The sequence below is a fragment of the Petaurus breviceps genome, unplaced genomic scaffold (genome assembly GCF_028583685.1).
Source record: "Petaurus breviceps papuanus isolate PSGF00001 unplaced genomic scaffold, PetGlider_PUasm1.0 118, whole genome shotgun sequence".
Lineage (NCBI taxonomy): Eukaryota > Metazoa > Chordata > Mammalia > Diprotodontia > Petauridae > Petaurus > Petaurus breviceps.
The window spans coordinates 8,421,333-8,433,683 of NW_027185616.1; the positions used below are offsets into that span (position 1 = coordinate 8,421,333).

The 12,351-nt window shown below is 37.9% G+C and overlaps 1 protein-coding gene across 5 annotated transcripts in view; it reads left to right on the top strand.

Moving 5' to 3' along the window:
• Positions 1-12,351, top strand: part of CLEC16A (C-type lectin domain containing 16A) — a 208,295-nt gene that overhangs the window by 33,665 nt on the left and 162,279 nt on the right. The window lies entirely within an intron of this gene.

Sequence of the window (12,351 nt, forward strand, 5' to 3'; positions counted from 1 at the left end):
TACCTTCTATTATATTTATTTGCATACATGCTGTATATACCCTCAGTAGGATGTTGGTTCTTGAAGAGAAGGGGCTATTTCATTTTTTCCGTTATCTCCATTGCCAGACAATATCTTGTATGTAGTAGGCTTAATCAATATTTGTTGAATTTGAAATTAATAAATTACATAGTGAATTAGAGAGCAGGCCTTAAAGTCAGGAAGATCTGCATACAAGGCTCATCTCTGACCTGTCATGACTGTGTGACCTTGGGCAAGTCACTTAACACTCTTTGCACTTCAGGAAACTCTTTAAGACTTTAAGTTACTGAACAAGGGTTGATCCATATTAATAGGAGGAGCTCCCTTACCAGGAAGTACCTGACCCCAGTGGGGGATAGAACTCTCTGAACCTTGAAAAAGTTGTACGTAAGTGGACCTGTTATCCAGGTGACCCACTTACTCACTTAAAATTAGTACACAGGACATCCTCAAATGTGCTCCATTTAAATTGTTTTATAAATACAAAATGGCATTCCTAGATACAAAGATTCTGTTTTATAAAATTCATTTTTATACATATTTTATATATATTGATATACTATCAGTAGTAGACTTGTAAATATTTTTTGTGAAAAGAGTTGCTTATCAGATGTTGAGTTCTTTTTAGCCATTTGTAAACACATGATTAATATGTTGTCTTGAAACATGTGGCACTTAACACAGTACAACTTCTTTAGGTCTCACTTATCTGAAGTGCTGTGGTGTATCTGAGTCATGTAGGGATGAAGGAAAATATTGAATATCTTCAAAATGTCTGATAACTTTTTATAGTCATTCTTTGTAGAATTAAGCAAAATCAAATGGGCATAAGAAGAGATTGGTGACCCCTCTCTAGGATGGAGAGAGCACTGAAACCCATATCATAAAAGAATTCTTTGAAGGCACTGGGTGTGTTTGCATTGAAGAAAAGAGTTTCCAGGAATACAATAGCTGTCTTTAGGTATTTGAAGAGTTGTGATATGGAAGAGGAATTAGACTTGTTTGGGTCAGCTGGAATGAAGGATTAGATGTTTCAGAGAGCTACTTCAAGTTCAGTTTTAAGGAAAACTTATGAAAAATTCAACGCTAACCAGTAAAATGGGCTGCTTGCAGAAAGAGGGTGAGCTGTCCATCGCTGAAGGTCTTGGAATAGAGCCTAGATGATCATTTGCCAGTGGTGCCCTGGAGAACGTTTCTCCTGCTGGGCCTGGACGCCCTTTAAAGTCTGAGAGTTTGTGACTTTTTTTTTTCTTGTGGCTTCTTCAGCCTCTCAAGGGTTAAAGTAATACTTCTTCCTGAGAATCTAGGGATAAAATGAGTACTCTTTGCAAATATTTTATGGAGGTCTCTGATAAATATTTAATTGAATTGAATTAATGAATGAATCTTAAATCCATTGGTACCCAAAGGGATCTTCTGGTGATAAGGTCTAAGAGGTGCTATTAGTGCTCCATCAAAGATTTCACTTACATTCAGTGCCCATCTCAGTGGGTAATTTGTAGGATGAAGAAACTACTGGAAGACGTGATGTTTTAAGGAGTGAACTGGGCAGTCACAATGATGTGGTCTGCTGGTTTGCTAATTCAGAAAGTTATTGGAGGCTTCTACATGTGTGACACACACTTCAGCCAAACTCTGACATGGAGGAGGGCCCATAAAGGAGTGCAGCAGAGATACAGCTGTTAGCCAGATTCCTTTTTCTGTGTAAATAATCTCCTCCTCCTCTTGTACTGTACACATCAGGACTTGTATTTTACTCCCCACTTGGTGTGCAATAAACTGAAAATGAGACTTGAGTTGAATGTGAAAAAATTGGTTGTTAGAGTGAAAGTGTCATTTTACTTATCCTAATGTCTAAATCTGAAGTCACATTTGGTCTTCTGGTGACCACAGTTTACATTTGGGAAGAGTTCAGGGTAAATGTAGTGTCACTTGTTTGACAATAGTCGTGATAAGGTTACCTTCCTTCCTGATGAGTGAGAACTGCCTCCCCTTGTTTCCTGTACAAGTCAGACGGGGTTTTATCACACTTGTTTTAAGTGTCTTGCTCTTTTTTAACCTACTTTCTCCTTCCCGTAATGTGTGGATAGATTACTGGTACTGTTTCATGTTACCAGCAGTCTTTTCACAAAATAAAACCAAGATTGAACAGAGAGAGAAGTTATTTGAAGACTGTGTAATTTAGCATTAAATTCAAATATAGCAGCATACATAGTAAGGTAAATGTACAATTGAAATTTATATGTTTAAATCTATTGTTTAGAATTAAAAATATGTTAGCAAGGGTAACTTTTACGTTTCTAGTTCTCTTGTAAAATAATGGCTTCTAGTTTAAGGAAATGTAATAATATAAGAGTCCTAAGCCTGGAACTGGTATTACTTTGTTATTTTTACAAAAGGAACATAGATTTTTTTGTAGGATTTGCATAACTACTTTTTGTTATATCAGGTTCTCTTCAGTTATCTTCAGATGTATTGCCCTCCTTGATTCTCAGAGCTAAATTAGTTTTATTGAACTTTGGTTTAAAATAAGAAATTAAAAGAGTTCTCATAAAACTTGGTGCAAGCAAGTCTGGGCTGGAATCATGAAACTCCATTAGAAGTAGACTATTAAAACTTGAAAGAATTTGTAAATCAGTTGAACACATAGTATTTAATCTACCTTTTTCTTTATCTTAGAGGCAACATGGTTTCCAGGCAAGAAAATGAACTTTAATTTGGTTCCAAATCCTAGTTCTAATACTTGGTGGTTGTGTGGAAAATCCCTATATTTCTTCACTTTTGTAGCTGTAAATTGGGCATAATATTCCCTGACATATCATCCTTGGAACATGGGAAGATCTGTTAGCTAATATGAAATACAAAAAGATAGGGCTAGACTACAGTTCATGGTAAGAAGTTCCAAGGGTTTCACTGGACCTCAGTACCATGAGATGGTAGCCAAAAGCCTAATTCAGCCTTTGGCTACATTAATAGATCCAGGGTGGTGATGATAATCCTCCTCTACTCTACCCTTGTCAGAACACACGTATAATACTGAGTTCAGTTCAGGACACCATACTTTAGGAAGGCCATTAGTAAATAGGAGTTTATCTGGAGGAGGGGAGTTAGGATTATGATAGATCTACAAGCCATGCCTCATAAGAATCAGTTGAAGGGACTAAGAGTATTTAACCAGGAGCACAGGAGATTTAGTGCTTTGGGGGTAAGGGCACAATGGCAGAAGGCTAAACCCATAGCAGACATTTACTAAACACAAATTAATTGGGTTGATTGATTAAGTGTAGTGAGTTACAGCAGTGTGAAAAGTAGCTGGGAACCTCACTGGCTCATGTCTAGGACCTACTTTAATAAATTGAGGTGGTCACAGGATGATGGCTACCCTAGAGATCTGAAACATCTCCCATTGGTGAATCTTTTATCCTCTACACGAGAAGACTTAATATTACTGAATAGTATTATTGTCTGGTAGAGAATTCTCACAGGAATGTTCCATGGATAAACAAGTTACTTGCTTTTCTTACTTACATATTTGCTCATATAAAATGCTAATGATCTACTTTGGGTTTCTCAGACATTAATACCCATTGTGAGATGCTATCATTTTGTCTTTACAATATGTATAATTTAAATCAGACCTTAAATATTGTCTTCTACATATCAAAGCATCTTAACTTCAAATCATGATTATAATTTCACTACGTATAATAGTATAACCCTAACTTCATGTGTGAACTAAGAATTAATGATGGTGTTAAGCACACATATCCTTGATTGTGAAAGGAATAATAGGTTTCTGGGAGGTAGTTGATGGTGATTGAGGAGGGAGAAAAATAGATGTCTGTAAATCAGTTTCCTTAATTGGTAGGTTATAAAATGTTTCCACAAAGAATTAGAACTCAGTTTGTGTTTTCCATTTTCACATGGTTATTGTGGTTTATCATAGTAATCCCTCAATGGAATTATAGCTCCATAATGCAGTTATCTCCTCAAGCATTCAGTTTGTTATTCTGGTGAAATAAGAATATTTAGGAGAATAAAAGAAAAGTCACAGTGTGAGCTTCTCCAGAATCTGAAGCACTCCTTTGCCCATACAGCAGGTTTATACTTAGAAAATCCTTGTAGCTTTCTTTGTCTATGATGGACAGTATAAGCCTTGGGGTCAGACCAGAATTCAGATCCTCCCTCAGATCCTTATAGGCTTTGTGACCTTGGGCAAGTTACTTAATCTCACTGACCTTCAGTTTCCTCAAAATGGGGATAATCATAGCACCTATTTCATAAGAGTTCTGTGAGAACAAATGCAATAACGTGTAAAATGTAGTGCTCATTTTAAGTTGTTATGTAATTGCTGGCTATTATGTTGTGTTTGTTTTTAGTAGAGTTGTGATTTCATTGGCATAGGGAACTTCCAGTGAGGAAACTCCCTCTACCAATGCAGATCCAGCAAGCATTTATTGAGTGCTTTCTTTGTGCTAGGCACTGACAAAGAATGAATCAGTTCCTTTTCTCTGGGTGCTTAGAAGACATCTGGACCTATACCCTTACTTTATAGATGAAGGAACTTGAGTCACAGACAGAGGTTTAATTACTCTTTGATCATTGGTTAAGGAATGGGATTTTGTGGTTAATCGAATATCCTTAGCATAGTGAATTGGGTTTAAGTCCTTCCCCTGACACTGTGACCCTGGGCAAGTTACTTAACTTCTCAGGGCTTGGGGCAGCTAGGTGGTGCAGTGAATAGAGCCCCGACCCTGAAGTCAGGAGGACCTGAGTTCATATCTAGCCTCAGATACTTGACACACTTATTAGCTGTGCAACATTGGGCAAGTCACTTAACCCCGATTGCCTTGCCTTCCCCCCTCCCAAACAAAGAAGAAATACCCACAACTGTTAATAGTAGTCAAAGGGGATGAAGGCACAGTTCTCAAAAGAATTGAAAACTTAACCATATGAAAGAATGCTCCAAATAACTAATAAGAAAAATGCAAATCCAAACAACCCTGATCTTTTACCTTCTACTTAGCAAATTGGCAAAGATGACAGAAGACAGGAGGGATTGTGAAAATAAAAGCACACGTTGGTGGAGCTGTGAGCTGGTCCGACCATTCTGGAAAATAATTTGGAGTTAGGCAGATAAAGTGACTGAAATGTCTCTGCCCTTCCACCTAGAGATCCCACTGGTAGGTCTAGACTCCAGGATGTCATGCCTTTTAAAAGAAAGGATCCGTATACACCCAAATCTTTATAGCAGCATTTCTGGCAGCAGAGAACCAGAAATTAAGTAGATGGCCATCAAATAACTAAACAAGTTGTGATCCATAATGTAATGGAGTAGTACAGTGCTATAAGAGACAAACATGATGAATACAGATAAGCATGAAGAGATTTATTTGAAATGATGCAGAATAAACTAAGCAGAGTCAAGAAAATAATATAGAAGACAATAGCAACAACATAGTAAATGAAGAACAACCACAAAACAGTTTAAATTGTTGTGAAATTATGAAGCCCAAGATTGGCCGAAAGAAGAAACATGAGAAGGTCCTTCTTCCCCCACTCCCTTACTGAGCTAGTTGTCTATGGGTGTGGAACATTGCATTTAATATCAATTATTTTTGATATTTTTATTGAATTTTTTGAGTTTTATTTATTGAGTTTTATTGAATTTTTCATCTTTAAAAAAATTCCTTATTTTAAGAGATAATTCTGGGAGAGGAAATTGTAGACATTGTTACAAACAGAAGATATCAATAAAAATCTATTTTTTAAACAAACTCCCTAGTAGAAGTTGAGGAGAATGGTGGGAAATTTCTCTCCAAACTGGCGATCCTCCATCTCTCTGTCTTGATTCCCTCGGTGATACCTGTAGGAATCATAGCCAAGACAGTGCTACCTCTACACATGTTGTTCCTGTGGTACAGGAAAAGCTTCTCAAGAGCAGGGATTGTTTCTCCTTTGTGTCAGTGTTTCAGGTTCCTGGCATAGTCCCTGGCACACCATAAATAAATGCTTGTTGAATAATCTACTTTATGACTCTAGAATATACTTAATCTGTGATATTGTTTATTATGACTGTCTAAGAATTCTATTCTATTACAGTGTAAGCCCCATGAAGACAGATATATACGTATCTTTTCTACACTTGTGTCTCTCCCCTACCTCCCTCCCCCCCCGCACTTTGCTTTGTACATAATACACACTTAAACATTAAAGGCATAGACATTCAGACACAGGATTTGGAACTGAAAGGGATCTTACTTTGTGAATGGAGGGGCCAAAGTCCAAAGAAACTGAGTCACTTGCCAAGGTCACTCAGGTTGTGCGTAGAAGAGTCAGGTTTCAAATCTAAGTGAGGTGAGTGCTCCTTCATGACACCATTTTGTGCAAATCTCCTCATTTCTGTTGAAGGTTACAATATGCCATATGTCTTGGAAATAAGTGAATGCGTGTGTGTATGCGAGTTTGGTTTAACCCTGGCTGAAGCAGCAGGGCTTCTTGAGGGATAGAAAGGAGGAAGAGGCAGGTGAGTGAAGACCCTGAACCCAGCAGCCCTCAAAATAGCAGTAGACCCCAGGCTACTGACCCTGCTTCCACCTGAGCACCAACAGCTATCATCCAAGGAAGGTCAACCCCCTGGAGATGGGGCCTGGCAGCTACTTCAGCAGATGCTGCATCCCCTGCCTCCTCAGCAGCCCTAGATAATGAAGAGCCAGGAAAGGAAGTTCTTACCACTAAAGTCCGGGGACATGTCAAATAGTTCATCATCAAAAACAGATAAAGTCGAAGTGATGATGTTAAAGAAGAGACATCATCATCCACTTTGATATTGTACCCTAAGGACTATGGGACTCTACTATTTCACTTTTAGTTGAAACCTTCTCTGTGGAATGTCTCCCTTATTGGGCTGTGAGTTTTTTGAGGGCAGAGACTCTTCTTTTTCTATTTTTATCCTCAGCACTTAGTACAGTGTTTTGTATATATAGAAAACACTAGATATTTTTTTCATTCATTCACATTATTGTGGTCATCCTTTATATTTTCCTGGTTCTGCTCATTTTTTTCTATGTCAGTAGACAGATTTTTCTGAGTTTCAGTGAATCCTTCTACTTTGATATTTTTTGCAGCAGCATATCCACTTTTTAGTTTTTTGTTACAAAAAAAAGTGCTGCTACAAATGTTTTTGTATGTCTAACTCCTTTCCCTCTGCCCCTGTACTTCATTGAGATATGTGTCTTGTAATTATAATATGGAGTCAGAGTATATGTAGTTTTGTACCTTTGGGGTCTAATGCCGAGTTGTTTTTTTCAGGGTGATTGGAACAGTTCACAAACTCCAACAGTGCATCAGTGTACCTGTTCTCCCACATCCTTTTCAGATAACTTTGACTTTTTATCATCCTTGCTGGTCTGATGGATGGAAGGTGTTACTGCAGAGCTGCTTTAATTTGCATTTTTATTAGTGTTTTGGAGCATTCTTTCATGTGGTAGTTGATTATTTGAGCTATCTTGTTTGGATTTTCAGATAGGTGAAAGTTTATTATATATATTTCTTTACCAATACAGTGCTCATTGGTCTATCACTTATTCCCTTAGAGGAGTGCATTTCCTGTCAATAGCAGCACATTTTGGTTTTCACATTAGCTTTAGTTGCATTATCAAATCCCTATGCTGGTATTTTGCATTCTGGATGTGCTTTTGGGCTTTAGTTCAAGAATCATATATTACTCAAAGTTTGGCATGCAATGTGTGCATATTCAGTCCAATATATACTTATTTGATCATTTCATTCCGGAATGAAAATATATATACTTTTCAGTGATTATATCATGTGATCGCAATTCATAGCTTGTTTTAAAGTCGTCCAAGTCAATGCCATTGTGTGTATTTTGGTTCATCTTATATTGCTTTGATCATCATTGATTTTGAATAATATGATAATATGTGTACTTCAGCTGAGAACACAGTGTCTTTCCATGTTGTATGCAGATATAATCATCCAAAGGTCTAAAGAACATACACTAGGTAATTGCATAAAAACAAGCCTATTGGTTTAGAAAGCTCTCTACATTCTTGTTTTTTTTTAAAATGAGCAGGAATCGGGCAGCTAGGTGGTGTAGTTAATAGAGCACCTGGACTTGAGTTCAAATCCGGTCTCAGACACTTAACACAAAAAACTAGCCATGTGACTTTGGTCAAGGCACTTAACCCCAGTTGCCCTACCGTCCCCCTCCAAAAAGCAGAATAATAAATAAACAAGCAAACAAACAGACAGGAATTGCTTAGGTTTTGGGGGAGGTTAGATGGTGCAGTCCAAAGAGCACTAGGCCTATAATTAGCAAGACTTGAGTTCAAGTTTAAACTGAGACACTTGCTAGTTGTATGACCCTGAGCAGTGCATTTAGCTTCTGTTTGCCTCAGTTTCCTTATTTCTATAATGAGGATAGTAATGGCACTTACCTTCCAGAGTTGTTATGAGAATCAAATGGGATAATACTTGTCAAGTGCTTAAGTACAATGCCTAGCACATAGTAGGCACTACATAAATATTAACTATTATTGTTGTTATTAATATTGTCCTTGTATTACTTCTCCCGGATACTAATCAGTCATAAAGTATTGAATTTCTAAAACTCTTCCTGTACTATACTATATGCATTGAATATATAAGTTCCTAAGTCCTGAACTTTTCTAACTTCCTGTGTTTTGGAAAGGTAATGTATGAAACCGTTAACTTCCCCTTAGTAAGACCTTCATTGAGATAGTGGGAAGTTGCTTCTCTGAGAAAATATTATTTCCCTTCAGTTCTCACAGATCTTTAACATCACTTATAGATTTGTCATATAACATAAGAGATAGTGGCATTTTAAAAGCATGGATGTTTTTATGAGCACAAATTGAATGTATCTTTTTAAGAAAAAAAATGATCCTCATAGTATCCTTCATCATTAATAAATGCTAGTTGATTGCATTCTCATAGAGGAAAACTGCATAGCACATGGTAAACACCTCATAATTGCTTGCTGACTGAATGTAGGAGTTCAAGGAGATCTGAATCTGATTATGTTGTACCCTTACATATTACACCCCCGTATCTGTCTGGAGGCAGCGAGGTGCCACAGTGGATAGAAGTTCATCTTCATTAATTCAGATCTGGCCTCAGACACTTATTAGCTGTGTACAAGTTATTTTTCATTATTATTCAAGTTAATATTATTCGTAATGATGAAGTCGCTTAACTGATCTTAGTAGCCTCGAGGACACCTATAGTTATAATGACCAAGCTAAAGGGATTTTAAGAGAATTTCCTTCTTGTTAAGAGAATTAATCTCATTGCATGTTCCACTTGTTCAATGTGACTTACAATTTTTAAACGTTTTCTGCTTTTATAGAGCCAAGTAGAGCTTTAGTGAACATTAATGCTAATCAGTAACTTAAGTTGTGACCACAGTGAACTTCAAATTGCCTAGTTTACTCCCAGGCAATGTTAGAAGCATGTAGTTTCTTTAAAGCCTCCATTCTTAGGCTATTGCTAGGGAAAGATGTAAATATCAACATCTGTTCTCAAATTCCCTATTCACATTGAGATGCATTTAACTGAAGAGTCATTTATTTTATGTTCAAGTTTATTTGCATTTTAACCTGGATCAAAATCTTTTTTTTTAATTAAATTAATTTGTTTATTTACATTTAGTTTATAACATTCAGTTCCACAGTCCCTTGAGTTTCAAATTTTCTCTACCTTCCTCTCTTCCCTTCCCCCCCCCCTCCCCATCATGGCACTCAAATATAGGATCTACAAATATCTTCACGTTAATCATTAGTCAGGTTGTACAGAAGGATTATAACTTATAGAATGATCAGTGCAAAAGAGGACACAAAACAAAACAAGAAAAAGAAACAGAGCAAGTGGTTTGCTTCACTCTGCATTCAGATTCTGTAGCTCTTACTCTGGATGTGGACATCTCTTTCGATCATGAGTCTTTTGGAGTTGCTGGATCAAAATCTTAAGCTAAAGGGATGATGTCTCAGAGTATCCCAATGGTGAGATAGGCAGATCCTATTGTTTAGTCATCTCAGTTGTGTCTAACTCTTTGTGACCTCGTTTTGGGTTTTTCCTGGAAAAGATACTGGAGTGGTTTGCCATTACCTTCTCCCAACTCATTTTACAGATGAGGAACTGAGGCAGACAGAGTTAAGTAACTTGCATACAGCTAGTAAGTGTCTGAAGCCAAATTTTAATTCATGAAGATGAACTTTTATCCACCTAGTTGCCTCTAGACAGATACAGGGATGTAATATAATCAGAGATTCAGAACTCCTTGAACTGCATTCAGTCAGTCAGCAAGCAATTATTAGGTGCTTACTGTGTGCCATGTGTTGTTTCCTTCTGTGAGGATGCAATCAACTGGCATTTATTAAGCATTTACTTGCTAGGCACTGTGTTCAGCACTGGCAATACAAAGAAAGGCAAAAACCAGTCCTTACTCTCAGAGAGCTTGTGAATGGGGGAGACAGCATACAAACAACTATGTCAAATGGAGGTGAAGAAGGATGTCATTCCAGAAACAATGAACAGCCAGTGAAAAGGTCGAATCAGGCGCTAGAAACAGCAGGAAGGCTATCATCAGTGGCTCATAGAGCACATTCTCACTGAGATTACTTTCCATCTTTTTTTTTTTTAAAGTAATTGGGGTTAAGTGACTTGCTCAAGGTTACACGGCCAGTTATTTCTGGGTGTGGTGCTGAGTATCTGAGCCCGGATCTGATCCAGGTCGTCCCAACACTGGAACCGGTGCTCTTACTCGCTGAGCCACCTGGCCGCCCCTAAGCAATCGGGGTTAAGTAACTTGCTCAAGGTTACAAGGCCAGTTATTTCTGGGTGTGGTGCTGAGTGTCTGAGCCCGGGATTCGATCTCCAGGTCGTCCCAACACTGGAGCCGGTGCTCTTACTCACTGTGCTACCTGGCCGCCCCACTTTCCATCCATTCTTGTATACCTAGTTATTCATACGTTGTATACCTTTAGAATCTGAGCTCCTTAAGACAAGGCCTGTTTTTTTGCCTTCCTTTGTATTCCCAGTACTTAGCACAGTGCCAGGCACATAGTACATCCTTAGTAAGTGTTTGTTGACTTACTTACTGAATTACTTTAAAGTGCTTTCCTCACACGAATCCTCTGAGGTATTATTTTCCATATTTTACAGAATAGAAAAATGAGGTCTTGAGAGGCTAAATGCCCAAGGTTTACCCCATTGGCAAATGGGGGAGCTAGGATTTTCACTCTAGTCTTCTTACTTTCAAAGACTGCCTTCAACATTAATGGAAGGATAAAACATTCCCTAAATAAGTACAATACAAGGTAGAATGTAAGAAGGAAGGGGCGGCCAGGTGGCGCAGTGAGTAAGAGCGTCAGCCCCAGCGTCGGGAGACCCAGGATCAGTTCCGGCCTCAGATACTCGGCACCCACACAAAAATAACTGGCCATGTAACCTTGAGCAAGTTGCTTAACCCCAATTGCTTAAAAAAAAAAAAGAATGTAAGAAGGAGAAAGATCAGACAATCTGCTTTAGAAAAATCTGAGAAAGGAGTGATAACTTTCTGCTGAGAGAATTAGAGAAAACTTCATTGAGCTAGGCCTTGAAGGAAAGAGAAGGATTTTGTTTGGTAGAAATGAAGACAAAGAGAATGGGTTCACATATGTGTAGAGACATGATTTGGGATGATGGACTAAATCTAAGAATGTGAAATTTAATAGGGACAAATGCTCTTGGTTTACAAAAATGATTAGGGTTGATGGAACTAGACAGCAGTTCATAGAAAAAAGATCTAGATTTTCGATAGTCTATATAAAGAATGTCACAATAGCAGCTTAAAAAGCAAATGTATTCCTAGGTTGCTTTACTAGAGTCAATATATACAGGAACAAAGGAGTCTGTTAGAGTCCTGCTACACTTTGCCTGGCTCAGAACACTTTTGGAATATTGTATTCCTTTCTGGATACCACATTTTAGTGTGAGGGTGGGAATCATTGAGTTGGTCAATCAGTTACCCATGCCACTTCAAGTAAGTGACAAGATGATACACCCTGATATCTTAATCAGATGAGAACATTTCTTAATCGATGAATCAGTCAAAGACTTTAGACTAAAGCTAGACCATACCTAGAGGGTGAACCAGAATGGTAAAGGGACTCAAAACTTCAATGTCAGGGTAGACTGAAGGGAATTTGAGATGTTTGGCCTGAAGAAGACAAGATTGTTGTATGTGTGTTATGAGATCATAAAGCTAGAGCTAGAAGAGACCTTAGAGGTCATCTAGTTCAACTCCCT